Raw genomic sequence first — 16,800 nt, 5'->3', positions numbered from 1 at the left:
GTTATGTAATCAGCCATGTATTGAAGCTGTCACCATCTTCAGCTGGCTGCAAAGACGCTGTCTATACATAGATTCCCCTTTCTGTTCATCCAGCCTTCCCTGGGCCTACACGCTCTGACTCACCAGTGGCCTCTGTCTAATTCTGCAGCAGCGCTTACCGTGAAGATAGATGCTGTCACTGCTACACTTCAGAGTAGTTTGATAGGTTTGTTAAAGACCTTTTGTAGTCCTCAGTTTTTAGACTGTTTTTAAGGTAAGCAAATGTAGATGCTCTAACTACATCATCTCATAATGAGAAGGGAGTGAGAGGAACTGCAATGCACAGTTTGCAAATGCTGTTTCACTGATAGAGAATATTACTGAGGAAAGTGAATGAGAATGCTTGAACTAAATCACAGCGAAATGAGAAAGGAGTGAGAGGAAATGCAACGCAAGATTGGTAAACACAATTTCACAGCTCTTCACCATAGTAACTGCGCCGGTCTCTGCAGGCATGTGGGCCTTAGCTGGAAGCTGAGTGGAAATGACACAAACAAATGACTGAGCTGGCACAAATCTCAAGCATTTACTTTTGTAGTAGAATTTTCTTTTCTTGACTTTTGTTAATTTGCATTTCAAACTGTGGCCCGAGGATGTGGGCATTTCAGTAGCGACCATGTTTGTGCTGCATAAGAAATAACTGCAGAAATATGTTCTAAATAAAGCTATGGAGTAATATTGTTACATATCTGCTGCAGCTCATCTGCAATCTACATAATCACTGGGTCCAGCTTATTAAATGACAAACTATGTTAATAGCCCAATCAAAATGAACAAGATTAACTTCATCGCTGTCGGGGGATGGCCACGGTGCTTTTAGCGCATATGGATTTCCCTTTAATATGAATCATATCACAGCCGTGAATGATAAGAGTGTGACGTGCTGAGGTGAATTCTGTATTTACCCTAAAGCAACGTCTTTTATCACTGTACAAGTTGTTCCAGCATGTTCAACAAATACACCCACACGATATCGGGTGGGGTCCTTTTGTACCAACACACATGCAAAGACACACATCCGTGCCCACATTATGAGTTGGGAAAGACAGCTTCTGTTTCTTCAGGGAAACTCTTTGCAGCAGGCAAAATATCTTACTTTTTTCATCCTCCTCAGCTCCTCGTCATCCCCCCCACCTTAGCATCTTCCACTTCTTCTTCTTCTTTCCTGCTCAGCTTATTTCTCCTTTTCTTACTTCTCATGCACACTTAGACTCACGGTAACCATGGGTACTCTAACGATGGCACAAGTCAGATGAGTAACAACTGGGTGACAGTAAATTGCATGTGAAGTGTGCGTGCATATAAATGTGTGTGCTGCATCTGCTTTTAGGCGCGGTACAACAATGCTTGTGTGTTTCTTACAGGAGGATGTGACAGCAGTTCGTCGCTCGTCTGCAGAGGAACAAGACAAAGCAGTGTACAGCTGTGCTGCTGGCCTTGTGAGGCTGATACACAGCGGCACTTTCAGCTAAATGTTAATCTCAGCATGTTAACATGCTCACAACTAAGACGCTGCTACAAGGGCTTGTCTTAAAGGAAAACCGATCCGCCAATGAGCAAATTCGCTGCCTAACCTTATTTTTTTTAAAACAGCTTAAGTGGCCCCCGCAGCATTAAAGTAGGAGGAAATACACAGTGGCTAAGCAGCTGCTTTGATAGCTGCCAATGTATGAATGTCTAAGAAGAGACTGTGAGCAGGTGGGGGTACATATCCAGAGAGCCTAGCTTCCATTAAAGTAATTAGAGGTTAATCAGGATGGGGACACTGCTATCCCCCTCTTTGCACCAGCCCTTACACAGACCTGTTGCTAGGAAACCCAATAGAGGGCCTGTGGAAGGACTATCAAAAACAAACCAGCCTGATAATAAATTCCCTGCATCACAGAAGGCATCACCAGATGAGATTCTGGCAAATGCATACATGATTATGTGACGGAGCAGTTATAAGGCTGAAAGGAGGGCTGATAGCGTAAATAGCTTTCCTCACAGGTAGGAAATAGGTTTCAGGTTCTGAAAGATGGGATCACCGACGTGGTTTATTTGATGCAATCTGAAAAGCATCCGTTTCAGCTGTTTAAAGCGAAGGAAGTTAAAAGCTAGAAAACTTCTTCGGCATATGTCTTTGTGTGTGCGTGAGTGTCATTGCGGTTGTTTTGTGGTGTGTGCTGCTAAGTTTATTTTAATCCCGCTAATGACAGAGCAGCGTCTTGGTAATTACGGAGAAGGAGAAGCGACCACGTGGGTTCATTTTCACACATAATGAGACGAGATGCTTCTTCACGCATCCTATCAATCTCGCCACCATTCTCACTCGCTTCTGTCCTTTTTTTCCTCCTTTTGCTTTCTTTCCCTAACTCACTCTCTCTTTCACAAACAGACAGGGTTTTTTATTAATTCCCCAGGATATGTGGCATTTACGCACTGTGGGCCTCAATGGCGACTAGTTTCTCCAAGATCTGGGGAAAAAGAGTGGGCGCAGAGTAACACAAAGGATGGAGTGAAAGAAAGTGATCGAGCAAAGAAAGAATAGCCTTCTTTAGAAAAAAAATACAGAAAGTGATGTTTCTGTCAGGGTGGGATTCACTCGAATAGCAGCAGACACCAGCGATGACAACTGCAGCTCACATCATGTGGCTCTGAGTTTGTGTTTGGTGAGGGTTGAAGGGAGTTTGTTATGTCAGCTGGTTAAAAAAAGCGCACCTTGATAAATCCTGTGAGTCTCCATGAGGAATAACAAACTGCCGCAGCACATGCAGGGGGCAAGGTGACACACTGCACATATTACAGACGTGTACGCAAAATAATTCTAACTCAGACTGTCTGTGAGTCATAATTTATCAGCTCCTATCTTTGCATTATCCAGCATAAATTGACTATCAGAGTCATACACCCACTCACTGCCCTGACAGTTCAAAGTAGCTGTTATGACTTGAAGCACTGCTCACACACTGACTTCGTGCAGTTTTGGATAGCATTCTATCAACTCTGGTGATGTGAAGCCATACATGTCACGCGTGGTTATCATAACTATGGCTCAGAGGGGGTGGCTTTAATGCAATGCCTCTTTGCAAGTATGGACATGCACATTTCTTATATTTTCTTCATGAAAACAAAAGCATTTTGATTTTTACTGTCAGGCCACATTTCTCTTTCGATCCTGTGTGATCTGTATGCACACACTTTTGATTTGACACTGTACTGCTGTTGCATTTTCACAGCACCCTCTGAGGTCTTTTTTCCCTTCATTGATACTCATGCTGTCAGAATTACTGATGTACACACTGCTTACTGGCATGTAGGCATGATCAAGATGACCTGATAAAGTTCAAACTGAGCATAAGCATGGGTACAAAAGGCATGGGTAAGTGACTTTAAATATGGCGTGTTAGTGCCAGATGGGCTGCCTGATTATTTTAGAAACTGCTGATCTATTGGGATTTTCCCACACACAGCCATCTCTTGGGTTTACTAGAAAATAGGAAATTTCCACTGAACTGTAATTCATTGGGTGAAAACCCCTTGCTGGATAGGTCAGAGAAGAATGGACAGATCGTGTTAAGATGATAGGAAGGTAACAGTAACTCAAATAGCCATTCATTACAAACAAGGTACGCAGAAGAGCATCTCTTCTTGAACCTTGAAGCTTGAAGATGAGCTACAGCAGCAGAAGACCACACCTAGTGCCATCCCTGTCAACTAAAAACAGGAAACTAAGGCTACAATTCACACAGGCTCACCAAAACTGGACAACGAAGATTTGAAAAATATTGCATTGTATTGTCGCACAGCTCAAATCATCTCAAACTGATTAATTGAGCATGACAGCGAGTTCACTTTACTCAAAGGGCCTCCACAGTCACCAGATCTCAGTCCGCTAGAACAGTGGTGCATCACAGACCGGTTTAATGTCAGACAATATTTTCACGGACCGGCCTTTAAGGTGTCGCGAATAAATACAACAAAATAAAATTATACGACCAAGAGAAAAACTGTGGTATTTTGTAAATATAATAATAAACGAGAATTCACTGTGTCATTGTGTAACTTTATTAGTAGCGTCCTTCTGAAATGCGCCAACAACACTGAGAATAACGTGCTCCTCTCTTCCCCTTAATGCTCTCTGGTCACCATGGTAATGCGTAAATATTTCTTTCAAAATAAGACACAACTATAACACGGGAAAAGACGCAGGGAAACCAAGTTAACTGTAAAAACTCTGAAAACCATACATTTCACACCCAAGCCTCAACTCTTGCGGCCCAGTACCAAACGACTCACGGACCGGTACTGGTCCGTGGCCCTGGGGACCACTGCACTAGAGCAGCTTTGGGATGTGGTGAAACAGGAGAGCATTATGAGTGTGCAGCCGACAAATCTACAGAATCGTGTGATGCTGTTATGTCAATACGGATCAAAATCTCTGAGGAATGTTTCCAGCACCTTGTTGAATCTATGCCAAGCTGTTCTGAAAGCAAACACAGATCTCACCTGGTATTAGCAAGGTGTATCTGAAAAAGGGTCTGGTGTTGGTGTAGTTTCTAATTTACTTTAAAATTGCCAAATTTTACTCCCATTATTCCCCTGTATCTACCCTTCATTAATTACATCCTAAATTTATAAAACATTCATTCCATGAACGTTGGGAAATAAAACCATAATCTGCAAACTGTATTATGAAATATTACTGAAATGATTTCTAGTTCATACCAGGCTCGTGGTAGTCAACTGTTGTATTTAGAAGACATTGTGTGTGCTTCCAGCTCTTATGCAATTTCTGTAGCCATCACTGCTGCATGGAGAATCAAATGAAAATGTTTGGAGTTTTATCTCATTGGCATCCACCCAATCAAATATAGGTTCATCACTCTTTTCGAGGTGTAACCTGACATAAACAAGCCGATGTGTTTTCTCCAACCATGTGCGAGCACGTTTGTCATCGTGCACATAAATGCTCGCACGTTCCAGTAATACCTGTCATCAGTTCTTCAGTTGTGTTTCGCTATCTTAGCTCCCCATGGGAACTTACCTCCTTCTGTCAGGGAATCTTATGAGTGTTTCCCCAGATTTTCATTTTTTCTTCTGTTTGTTTTCAGACTGCCAACACGCTTCAGAGATCAAAAGCATATACAACCTGTAATGGGTTGTAGATTTTTTTATATTTATTTACTTTTAAGGCTGCTCTTGTTTTCTGCAGACGTGTAACAGAAAAAAGAGCTTCACAGGAAGAAATATTCATTCAGGGGTAAGATGAGTTTCCACTCCTGCCAATGAAATAAGCTGATAGGAAGACCATGTTTTTGAATAATACAGGATCAGGAAAAAGCACAAGGATTGCCTTGGGTAGGGTCGAATCAGAATATATGGTAGAAGCAACAACAGCAGCAGCAGGTGTGCTTGTTTATTAACTCAACAAGCAGGCGCACAGACAGTCTACATATGAGTTATTCTTCACACCTGGTTTTAGATGATAGATTTCCACATTGATTCAGGAATGATCTGGGACCTGTAATCATTACTAGTGAGGCTCTAAACAGATTATTAGACACCTGTGATCGTAATAATTGACTCAGATGGATGATGTCAGCGCCTCCATAGGGAAACTGACTGAAGGGTGATGTCATGGTCTCAACGCTAATCAAGTCCAAAGCTGGTGCCTCAAAGCCTGACTGGACTAGTGCACAAGCACAATGGATGATGTCATCTATTTCACTTGGCACTGGCCCAATTGTGCCACGGGCACTGCCAGCGTGAATGATGAGCTGTGCTAATAGCAACGTTGTTAGAGATGATGCTAAGTGACAAAAGGAAAAACGGGGGGGGGGAGGAAGGGGAGAGACAGAGAGAAGCAAAACGAGAGCTACTTTAGCTGAGGAAGCAGCTGCCTCCAGGCTGTTTTTTTGACCCGTTCCAGTTGGTTTTGAATCAAAGACTCCCACCTCTGCCGGCACAGGAGGCCAAAGCTCTATGTTTAAGCATCATCCGAGGGAGAGCAGAGAAATATCTTCACTGTGAATCACAGACAGGCACAGTCTGCTTTTAATGTCAGCTCCCATTCCAGAGAAAGAACAGTGTGCAAGATTGGTGTGAGCAGAGTGTGAGAGACTATGAGGCAATGTCACAGTTAGAAACACAAACGACTCACCGTGCACTGTTTGTCTGTGCCGCTGTCATTTGTCATGGGAAGTGTAGGATTGACTAGGACTCAACCACCGTTCCTTTCTCTCTCTCGCACGCTCACCAATCTGAGGTGACAGAGATGGAAACCGAGTGTTACAGCAGAGAAAACCCATCTGTCACCCAGGCAACGAGAGAGGTGGGAAGGGTATTATCCAGCAGGAGCAGAACACAGGCCTGTCAATCACTCGGCCTCCTGGAGCATCTGGTTGTGAAGTGAGAGGATGGAGAGACGATCAATAAAGAGAGAGGAGTTCATAAGGAGAGCATGATAAAAAAAGAAAGCAAGTTAATGTAAGCTGTTATACTTTTTTCCTCTAATTTATAGTCTTGCCCTTTTAGCCCCGACGCACCTGTTTAATGGCAACTGTTAAATGCACCATATAGAACGAAAATGTGGCCTCACTCTCTGTTGCTTCTGCGATATTGTTCAGTCCCATCCAGTGGCATGGTTGTCAATCATTTTAAGACTCAACAGCGCCCAAGTTCGAGACGGAAATAGCTTCACTGCTCCTTTCATCTAATTTTTTCAAAAGCAGGTCAGAGATGAATAGTTTCCACATCAAAATGATCAGTTTTACTCGTGATTGTCGAAGTAAAAGCTCCTGCATCAAATGAATATAGCAGTTCCTAGCACCTACATGAAGCCAGATTAAAAGCATCATAGTAGTATCAGACAGACACAGATCAGTCCTCTATTTTCTTGGGGTTTTAGGAAGAAAATATGGCATAAAAGCCTAAAATAGTAAAGTATAGACGAGGACCTGTACTGCTGAGTTTTTGGAGAGGTTTGTAGATGAAAGTGACGATGGGGATGTTTTTATGTGGAATCCATTCATGCCCTGTTTGGTGAAAAATAACATTTTGTAAAGTTTTTATAATGAAAAAAATATAAGTATTATTATTATTGACACTTTTTGTGAAAATTTATCCCAAAACAATTTCATTTCTTTTTAATCTTGATCCATATTTACCATCCAGTATCAACCAAACTGAACCACAGATGCTCCTGAACATGCAACAAAAATGTATTAAATATTACAGCCAATATTCATTCTTTTAATTTGAAATCCAAATTCAATAAATCCAAATGCAGGATCCAAATAGTTTCAAATCTATTCGAGCTCACCTCTGTCCCCTCCAGCAGAATGAAGTTCCTGTTTTTCTAAGTAAGTTTCTTTTACATTTTGGCCCTTGTTATGTAAATTGGTTTTAAATTTACTCTGTAGTCTTATCAGCTACTCAAAGCGAACTGTCGTACTACAAGCCTCATTCAACCATTCAGCACTTTCACTGTCATACTAACAGCCAAGGACACTTCAACATGCAGACTGAGCCACACATTAAACCACCCACCTTCAGATAAGTGGACGACCTCCTCGACTTCCAGATCCACAGCCGCTTGTTGTAATCATTGGCTCTAACATCCAGGATTTTGGACAGCACATATAAGCCTTTAACTGGGAAATTTTCAATTTAAATATTGAAAGTTTATGGACGCTGGGTTGACCTAACTTGGCCAACCTGAACAACATTCAGCTTAAAAGTTTCATTACATCCTGATAGCCTCATGTGCTGCCTCTGACTGAAGAGGACAAGAGTTAAAGTGTCACTGACATAGAGAGCAATGTGGATAAGAGATTTTTGGTTTTTGCTGGTTCACACTCATTTGTCTACAAACATTTATGCCTTAATTATTAAACACACATCATATATGGTCTCAGTTTCCCTAAAAACCAAAATTACTGCCACTTTTTAAGGGGTTTTTAACTTGGCAGTGACAGTCATGGTGAAACATGGTAATCATTTAATTCCGTATGTAAAGCACAATATAAATAAATATGAACGTTGCAGAATGTAAGATCACTGTTTGCTTATTAAGTGCTTACTTGTCGCACTCGATTCAATTGCAGTTGAAAAACTGAGTAGAAATTTTGACAAAAAAAATATGCAACAACTGTAAACACCACCTGCTGATGAAGCTGCCATGATTGACATTTGAGAACATTTACTGTATTCAATCATGAAGTCACGTCAGCGTTTCCAGTAGCAGGAATGAACTCTGAAAGGTCTGCTAACCACACTAAGGACAACGGCTCTGATCACATGGCTCAGACGTGCACGTTATTGCAGTAGCACGTGACCTCTAAAGTGAACGGTAGATAATAAATGGTGTTTCTGTTTTTTGTTTTCATCACACAAGTGATGCAAAGTCAACTTCACCATCTTCTTGAATCAAAAATCATTTTAAGGGGTGGGGTAAAAGCTGCTGTCATGACTGTATATTAATATTCATGTTAAATTATCAACAAATAGATGTTCTGTGTCTGTGCCAAGTTTTTTTTTTTTTTCAATTTAATCATCACTCATAACTTTGGAGCATAAGAGATGAGGCAGGTCAGAAGCTGTGGCTGTGGCTCGGGAGGTATGTTGAAGTATCCCTGGGCAAAATACCAAACATTGAGTCTCCACAGTTCTTCCATCAGAGTGTGAGGCCTTTACAGTGCCTTGCAAAAAAAAAAAAAAAGACACGGCATTTTTTGTAACATATATACACACCGAAAATTTTGCAATTTTGCCAAAAGTTCATGCTCACTACAAAAAACAATTGAGGTCAACATCAAGTAATGATGTTTGGAGCCGATGTGTCTAAACAAGAAAAGGAAGAAACAGAGATTCTGGGAGCAGTAGGGAGAATTTCATGGTTTGATCGAGGTGCTGAAACTGTATCACGGCCGCTTTCTGACATATTTCAAGATGTCAGTGGGGCAGTTTGAGCTAATGTCAGCAGAGATGGGACCACATCTGAGGAGGCAGAGAAATAGCAAAAGAGTCGATTGACCCAGAGTAAATCAACCTGTGCGTCTGAGGCGAACGAGTATTATTTTCCTATGTCTGTATCATTGCATATTCAGTACCAGTGCATGTTTTTAGCATTGGTACTAAATGCAATGGTCAGATTGATCAGATATTGTCACGGTCCCCGTGTCTCTCTGGTTGGCCCACGCTGGCTACAGGTTTTGTTGTTGTTAGTTTTAGTTTTTTGTCTCTCCTCCTCCTCTCTGCCTGGGTGGAGCTCATTACGGGCTCTCACTCTTGGCCCACGCACCCCTGTGGATGGTGTCCACCTGCGGCTGATCTGGCTGATTTCCCCAGCTGCTATTTAAGGCAGTGGCACAGAGCAGCTCACCGCTGGAACGTCGAACCACCTGAATTCTGGACCGAATCACCGGACCTGTCCAAGTGGGGCAGTGTGTGGAGTGTTGGAGCAAGTGCGGCTGAAGAGGAGTGCGTGTGTGCGGAGGAGCGGTGGCGGTGACTGAGTGGAAGAGGAAGCGTGTGTGTGGATTCCCCCCCCCCCCCCCCCTTCTCTCCCTGGAGCCCTGGACCCCCTCCCAACTCACTGTACATATATTTTGCACTAAGGTGATCCCTATTGTAAATAAATCCCCTTTTGTTTCCTTGAAAGAACTGTCTGCGCGTGGGTCCGTTCAGTAGCCATGACAGATATGTTAATTTGCATGATAAACACAGGAAGTATCAAGTGTGATCTGAAACAAATGGTGCAAATCCATCCTGCAAAATTCCCCAGATGGTGTGAATGTCTACATTATGAATAAGTGAGTCTGAAAAAATGTTTTATCGCACAAATTTCATCCATCATCTGTGTAAAGGCCTTAAATGTTAGGTTAAGCATACATAAAAGGACTCGTATGAATGTGCGTGTATGAATGGTGAATGAGGCTTGTAGTAAGAAAATACTTTGAGTGCTTTTTTTCTAGCAGAAAGAAGAGCAGAAGTATTACTCCACAGGCAAAAACCAGGTCAAACTTAAGTTCACAGAGATTAAAATGAACTGTTTGACATTCGTTTTAATCTCTATTTTACACAATCAGCGTTGAAATCATTCAGTCAACTAAAGAGATGGCTACCTACTTACAAAGTATTAGTCAGAATTATTTTATTTGCATAACTGCTGCAGGTCTTTTCTTTAATAAAGCAAACCAGCAAGCAAACGTTTGTATCAAATAACTGTGAATGGGTCTTTTTTTCTTTTCTTTTTTTTTTTTTTTTAATCTGAAGCCACTGAGACATACAGTAAGTACAGTGTGTGCTGAAGCCCTGGCAGATACGTGATGTCAGGACCAAAGCTGTCAACTCGGATTCCTCGAGCTTCACGATGACCTTCCATCAACCGATCCTTTCTGCATCGGTTTACACACAAGACGTGACACATGTCGGAAAGCGTCAGCCACAAACGTACCGGAGCAACGCGTTGACGCAATTGTAATGATGCCCTGAAATCCACTGTGTCCACAAACCCCAGAAAAGATTTGTGAAGTTGTTTGACAAACAAGACTCCACATCGATCCCTTTTAGCCTTGCTAAATATTGAAGCTAACTTGAATTTGGATCTTTGATGTTTGCACGGCTTTGTCTTTAACTGGGAACACAGATATCAGCTGAAACATCAAATAATCCTCCTCTTGTTTGATTACAACTAAGGAACAAAGCAACCCTGAAGATCCCCTTATGTGAATGGTTTTCAGGAGACTTCGCCTGATTTTACAAATATTTTCAAGGAAAGTGGTTTGTTTTTGTCAATTTAAGTTACTTGACATATCTAGAGGAAAAAATAGAAACTGAATGTCGTTGAGCGGCCAGCACATTTCCCTGTATGTGGTCGTGTAATTCCTTGCACCCTGCTGATCCCAGAGCCACAGGGCCACAAGAAAAAATGGCTGATCCTCTATCCCACTGAAGGGGCTCTGCTCTGGGCAGGCTAAACACAAACAGACCCATTCACCCCTAGCAGTGCTGCCAACATGAGGGGGATTATGATGCTGCCTGACATCTCAGTGTGTGCGATTGGCATCCAAGTGCAAGCTATACATGACAATAACGTCATTAATTATATTTCCGCTTTGATGGAATAGCAGAGGTTGGTGCTGTGTGGGAAGATGATGTGAATAGATGTTTTTCTTCACAGTCTGAGGTGAGGAAAGAGAAAAGATGACAGAGCTTTCTCATACACCCCCACAAACACTTGCTCTGTTGAAGGTTAAAGATTTTATAGTGACTAACTAAAATCACTTTTGATAAAGTAATTTTTTTTATTTACCGCAATTGTTCTTTCTTGTGCCGTCTTTTTTGCCTCCTTCCATTTACCCCTGATGTAAGTGTGCATTTCTGAGCGTTGGAAGCATACCCACAGACACCTTTAGTCACTGCTATTAATGCTCTCTAAATTACTGTTGAGTTATTCCCCTATTGCACTGCCTATCTGAGAGAAGCAGTAGAAAAAATCACCACGGTGTGCTCTTGAAAAACAAATGACATTTAAAAAAAAACAAGTGTTTTACGCATGTAAAGCACTGAGTGTGTCTCCTTACTGGAAGAGAGTCCGCTGATTGGGACAGTTTCTCAAATGTAGACATGCGAAATTAAGAAGTGATACGCAATAAATCAAATTCATATTTACAAGAAACTGTGAAGTGAGAAGAAGGTTTAGCATCAATTTTTTACTTAGAAACTAAGTTTGATTGCTCTTTAAATGACGTCTTTCTGCGCACTTCGCGTCACAGATCTGAATTTCTGCTCGCTCACCCTTACTCGGTAAGTGTTATCAATGTGTGCCTTGATGTCAACTTCTTGTCATATATCAGCATTCATTTAAGCTTTCATTTAACAAAACTGCTGATAAAGTGTTGATTAAAGTTGACTAAAGAATTAAAGCAGCTTGCCTTCATAGCTAGCTTAATTCTGCATGGAACAGAATCAACAAGGTGCTGAAAACATTACTCAAAGATTTCTGTCAATGTTGACATGAGAGCATCATACAGTTGCTGCAGGTTTGTTGGTTACACATCCATGATGTGAATCTCCAGTTCCACCACACCCCAAAGGTGCTCTATTGGACTGTGAAGGCCATTTGAGTACAAGAAGCTCACTGTCACGTGAAACCAGTTTAAGATGATCTGAGATTTGTGACACGCTGGAAGCAGCCATCAGAAGATTGGTACGCCATGGTCATGAAGGGATGACACAATACTGAGGTGAACAGTGCTCAGTTGGTACTAAGAGGCACAAGAAAGTGCCAAGAAAATATCCCCCGTACCATTACAACACCTCTACTACAAGCCTGAACTACTGATCCATCCCCGTGTTTTTTATTGTTAATTTCTACCCTATTAACCAAGTGTCGTAACAGAAATTGAGAAATCCAGGATTTTTCTGACATACCCAGACCAGCCTGTCTGGCACTGGAACCATGCCACGTTCAAAGACATGTAATCCCTTTTCTTCCTCATTCTGATGCTCAATTTGAACTTCAGCAGGTCATCCTGACCATGTCTACATGCCTAAATGCACCGAGTTGATCTGATAGGATTGGCTGATCAGATATTTGCAGTAACAGGCAGTTGAATAGGTTTACCTAACTAAGCGACCAGTTGGTGTGTATGACAGGGCGTGCCAGTTCTTGGATTTCTCAGCATGCTGAAGTGCTTGGGCTTTCTTAGACAGCCTTTCCTAAACAAAAACAAAGGGGGGAAAAGCAGAAGAATGAATCAAATATAGCATTTATAGGCTCAGTTGCAAGCTGTGAGCATTAACCAACTAGGTTACAACCTAATGCTAATGTAGTACTCCACTCGTATTTTCTATCTAGAAATATTTAGAAAATATCTAAAAAAACAGTTGAACTTTAATATAACTTCTTCTTTGCTTGATATAGTGTATATAGCTGTGAAAATCACATGTGTGAGATCCTTTTATACTTATCTTGTTTCAAAATGAGTCAGTCAGACTCAAACCTTTCAACCTACTCCACAAGTTGATTACTCATCTTGCATGAACAACCTTCTGAACAGAGTCCCGACAATACTCCACGTCACTGATATAAATCATAATCCAGACTAGCATGGTGAGGGATTTTCACTGATCTCTGAGCTCCTGGTGACTCACAGTTTATGCCATTTTGCAAGTATATTATGTACACACCAACCACCTACCTCATGACACCCCCTTCCCACCCTCAGTCAAACCTACTGACATACATCATCTCTCCTCTCCCGCTTTGTCTGACATAGAAATCAGCATCCACACCCATTTTGTGGGTCTATTGGGTGTTGTTATTGTGTTTGAGTTCTTATTACTTTCCAATTATTTTTGCCAGAAGGGGCCTATGACAGGGAGAGTCAGACAACCATCTCTTTCCTCCTCAACGGCCACAAAAGAGCCCTCTTGTTTTGTCGCCTCATCCTCTTTATCCCCCTCTTCTGAAATTGAGGGGGACATGGGATGGGTACAGACTGAGCTATTGAGAGACAGAGAGGCGCCTGTTGAAATGAGGAGCGATCAGCCAAGGGTAGGAAGACCAGACTCAGATCTGGCACTGACAACACTGTGGCCACATTCTTCACAGTGGACAAACAAAATGACAGACAGCGAAAGGTCTCTCAAATCTCACCGAAGCAAATCTGTCCTGTGAACGCTTTAAATTCCATATTTTTTAGCTTTTGGTTATAGGTACCTGTCATCTCTCCTGAATGTTTCCTCTCTTTTCTTGCTTTCCTCCCACTTATCGCTGACAGCTACTAATCTGTCCATCCTGTCATGCACAGAAGAAATATTGCAGTCTGTAATGTAATCCTGCATCATCCTCGTGTTCTATCACTCGTGCTCTTCCTTGAATCTTATAAGAATATTCTATCTGCAGTAATTATAAGTTAGTCTAACTACAGACACAGCATGATGTGACCAAAAAAAGGTTGTTTAATAGAACTAATAGCCTCCTTTTAGAAGTGAATTATACACTCGTAACAGATGCAAAAGTAATTTTACATTGTTGTGGTACATTTGCAGTGGCATAAATAATGAGTATGCTTCTGGCAAGGCATGTTGGGCCCTGCAGGAGAGCCGAGGAAGCAGGGCCGTTAGAGAGACACAGAGAGAGGTGGGAAGAGATAACGCTGAGAGCAGAGAGCAGAGAGAAAAGATAGGATATATCTTTTAAGTTATTTGCTGTCTGGATTTTAAAAAAAAAAAGGTCACCTCCATCACTACCAGCTCGTGCTATGTACTGGTTCTATTAAAAGAATTAGCATAGCCACATTTCAATAGTGGCTTTGTCATTGTACTAAAGTGACTGACTGCTGCAGTTGCTGTGAAGATCGTAATGGAGAACACAGCATTCACACATATACTGACTGTAGCGCTAGATTTGATCTGTGACTGTCGAGTTTATTTGCAGCACTTCTCTGGGATGTTGTTCTCACGGCACCAAGCAACAGCTTCTGATGAAGGCGCAACGGGGGTGTTATATACTGCAGGCAAATGATTACAAAAGAAAGAAAGAAAGAAAGAAAGAAAGAAAGAAAGAAAGAAAGAAAGAAAGAAAGAAAGAAAGAAAGAAAGAACACACAAACTTTGAAATGTTTCAAATGCAATCAGCATCTGTCACTGAGCCTCACTGTGCAACGTAAGCCTGCAAGGGGAGAATGAGGAGCAGAGGTGATGTGACAGTTTTGAAAGTTGTGTCTTCTTCTGCTATTCTAGAAGCTTCTTGGAATCAGAGATTCACGTTTAGGCCACAGACTCAAACATACAAACACACATATATGCATGACAGGAACTAATCAAAGAGTTTAGCAGCTGTTGAGTAATAGAGAAACAGGAAAGGTGACAAACATCCCCCTAAACAAATTAGCCTCATATCTGAACTATGTTTGTTTTTTTTGTCTCCAAGTCCGTCCCTGCGTGCTGCTTCGATTATTGTTGTGTTTGCATGTGTGTGTGTGTGTGTGTATCACCAACGTATGCTCACACAGCCACACTGCGGGAAATCACCCTTCCATCTAAGGAAAAACATGCCACAAGCTTAATCATTTGTGCTTGTGGTTTTATGTGAAGGTATGAGGTCAGGTATGGAGCACTTAGTTTGGGTGTGATTTTAGTCGGCTCAGCAATTATTTTTATCAGTTGTGATGTCATTGTTTGCACACAATTAGGTCTTGGATCTGTAAATAAAACTAAACCCAAATTTAAAACACAAATGGTATCATCTCTCTTAACAGACAGCTCATAGTAGTGTGCCAAAATCTTAAGACAGAAGACGATTTTGCACACTGGAAGGTGAAAGGTCTTCTAGTAGGTGCATTTGCTGAAATGAAACCTTAGGCTATCCATCCATCTTCTTCCACTTATCCAATTCAGGGTCACAGGGGGTGCTGGAGCCTATCCAAGCTGTCATGAATGGACAAGTCACCAGTCTATCACAGAAAACCATTCCTATCTACAGCCAATTTAGAATTACCAATTAACCTCAACATACGTGTCTTTGGATTGTGGCAGGAAACCAGAGAGAGCCTCCAAACTCCAAATAAAGGCCCCAAACTGGTCATTTGATTCAAACCCACGACCTTCTTACTGTGAGGAAACAATACAAACTACTGCACTGCCATTGGTTCCGCCTCTAATCATTCTCTGACAACAACCACTAGCTACTGTGAAAATATATATATGTATGTATGTATATAGCCTTTACTAGCTCTTTTAAATGTCTGTCTGAACAGAAGAGAACATCATGAACAGTATGCTCACTATCATCTATCCAGACAGCCTGGCTACACCGAAGTACACATAAAATCTGGCATTTCCCAGGAGGCTGGGTCAGTGAACTAACCATTAGTTTGCCACATTACAGACAGTAAAAGGGTTTAAACAAAGGCTTGTGTTCTGCACTGATTTGGAAGGTGAAACAAATGTGATGGTACATTTTCATAGTTAGATAGAATAATGTGTTCCAGCTTTGGTCTGCTGCTGTTGTGTTTTTTAGTCATCTGCACACTGTGTGTCATGATACCAGATTTTCACTGCATAATTATCCCCAAAAAGTAATTACAATGATATGACTGCAAGTACTGTGGTATTAAAAAACTGTATCAGAAGATTTTATTATTAACTTTGTCTGCTAATTGCAAATGAAAACAGGTGGAACTTGGGAAAGCACTGTGGTTATGAAATGCAGGCAGTGGATATAAATCTTGACGTGCAGCGTCGTCCTACATTTGAAATGTCTGGCACATCTGACTTCTTTTGAGTGATGGCCCCTCATTCTCAATCTCGGTTGCATTGTAAGCAAAATGTTACAGAAATCAATAGAATGGATGACTAAATAAAGGTCAGAGCAGTCTCTTGTACAAATGACAAAAACAGATGTCTATGGACGTGTGAAATAGCATGCACATGTGCAGATTAATTCCCACCTCTCACAACAAGACCCTGTGCACCTGCTTCGCGTATTTGTGTGTGCGTATATATAGCAGAGAGAGATTTATCTCTGTCCTTTGCTGCAATGTCAGACCCAATTTTTCCTTCATCCAGAAGCCACAGCAGCAGGCATCAAAGCTCCAGGGGCAGCATCTCGCACACAGCCCCTCACGACACGACAAGGACCTTTACCACTCTGCATTTCATCCACTTAATTATCTCCCACTCTGTCCATCTCTCCCCTTCCCTCTCTCCAACACTTCCCTTCAAATTAATTACTCCCCTCCAATACAATACAGCTTAACTTTGGAGAAA

Source organism: Aulonocara sp. 'chitande type north' Nkhata Bay, linkage group LG2, assembly GCF_057382095.1.
Source record: "Aulonocara sp. 'chitande type north' Nkhata Bay isolate Kocher_YH1m ecotype deep benthic linkage group LG2, A_spYH_male_GT1.1, whole genome shotgun sequence".
Taxonomy (NCBI): Eukaryota; Metazoa; Chordata; class Actinopteri; order Cichliformes; family Cichlidae; genus Aulonocara; species Aulonocara sp. 'chitande type north' Nkhata Bay.
Note: the sequence above shows the minus strand (reverse complement) of the source record.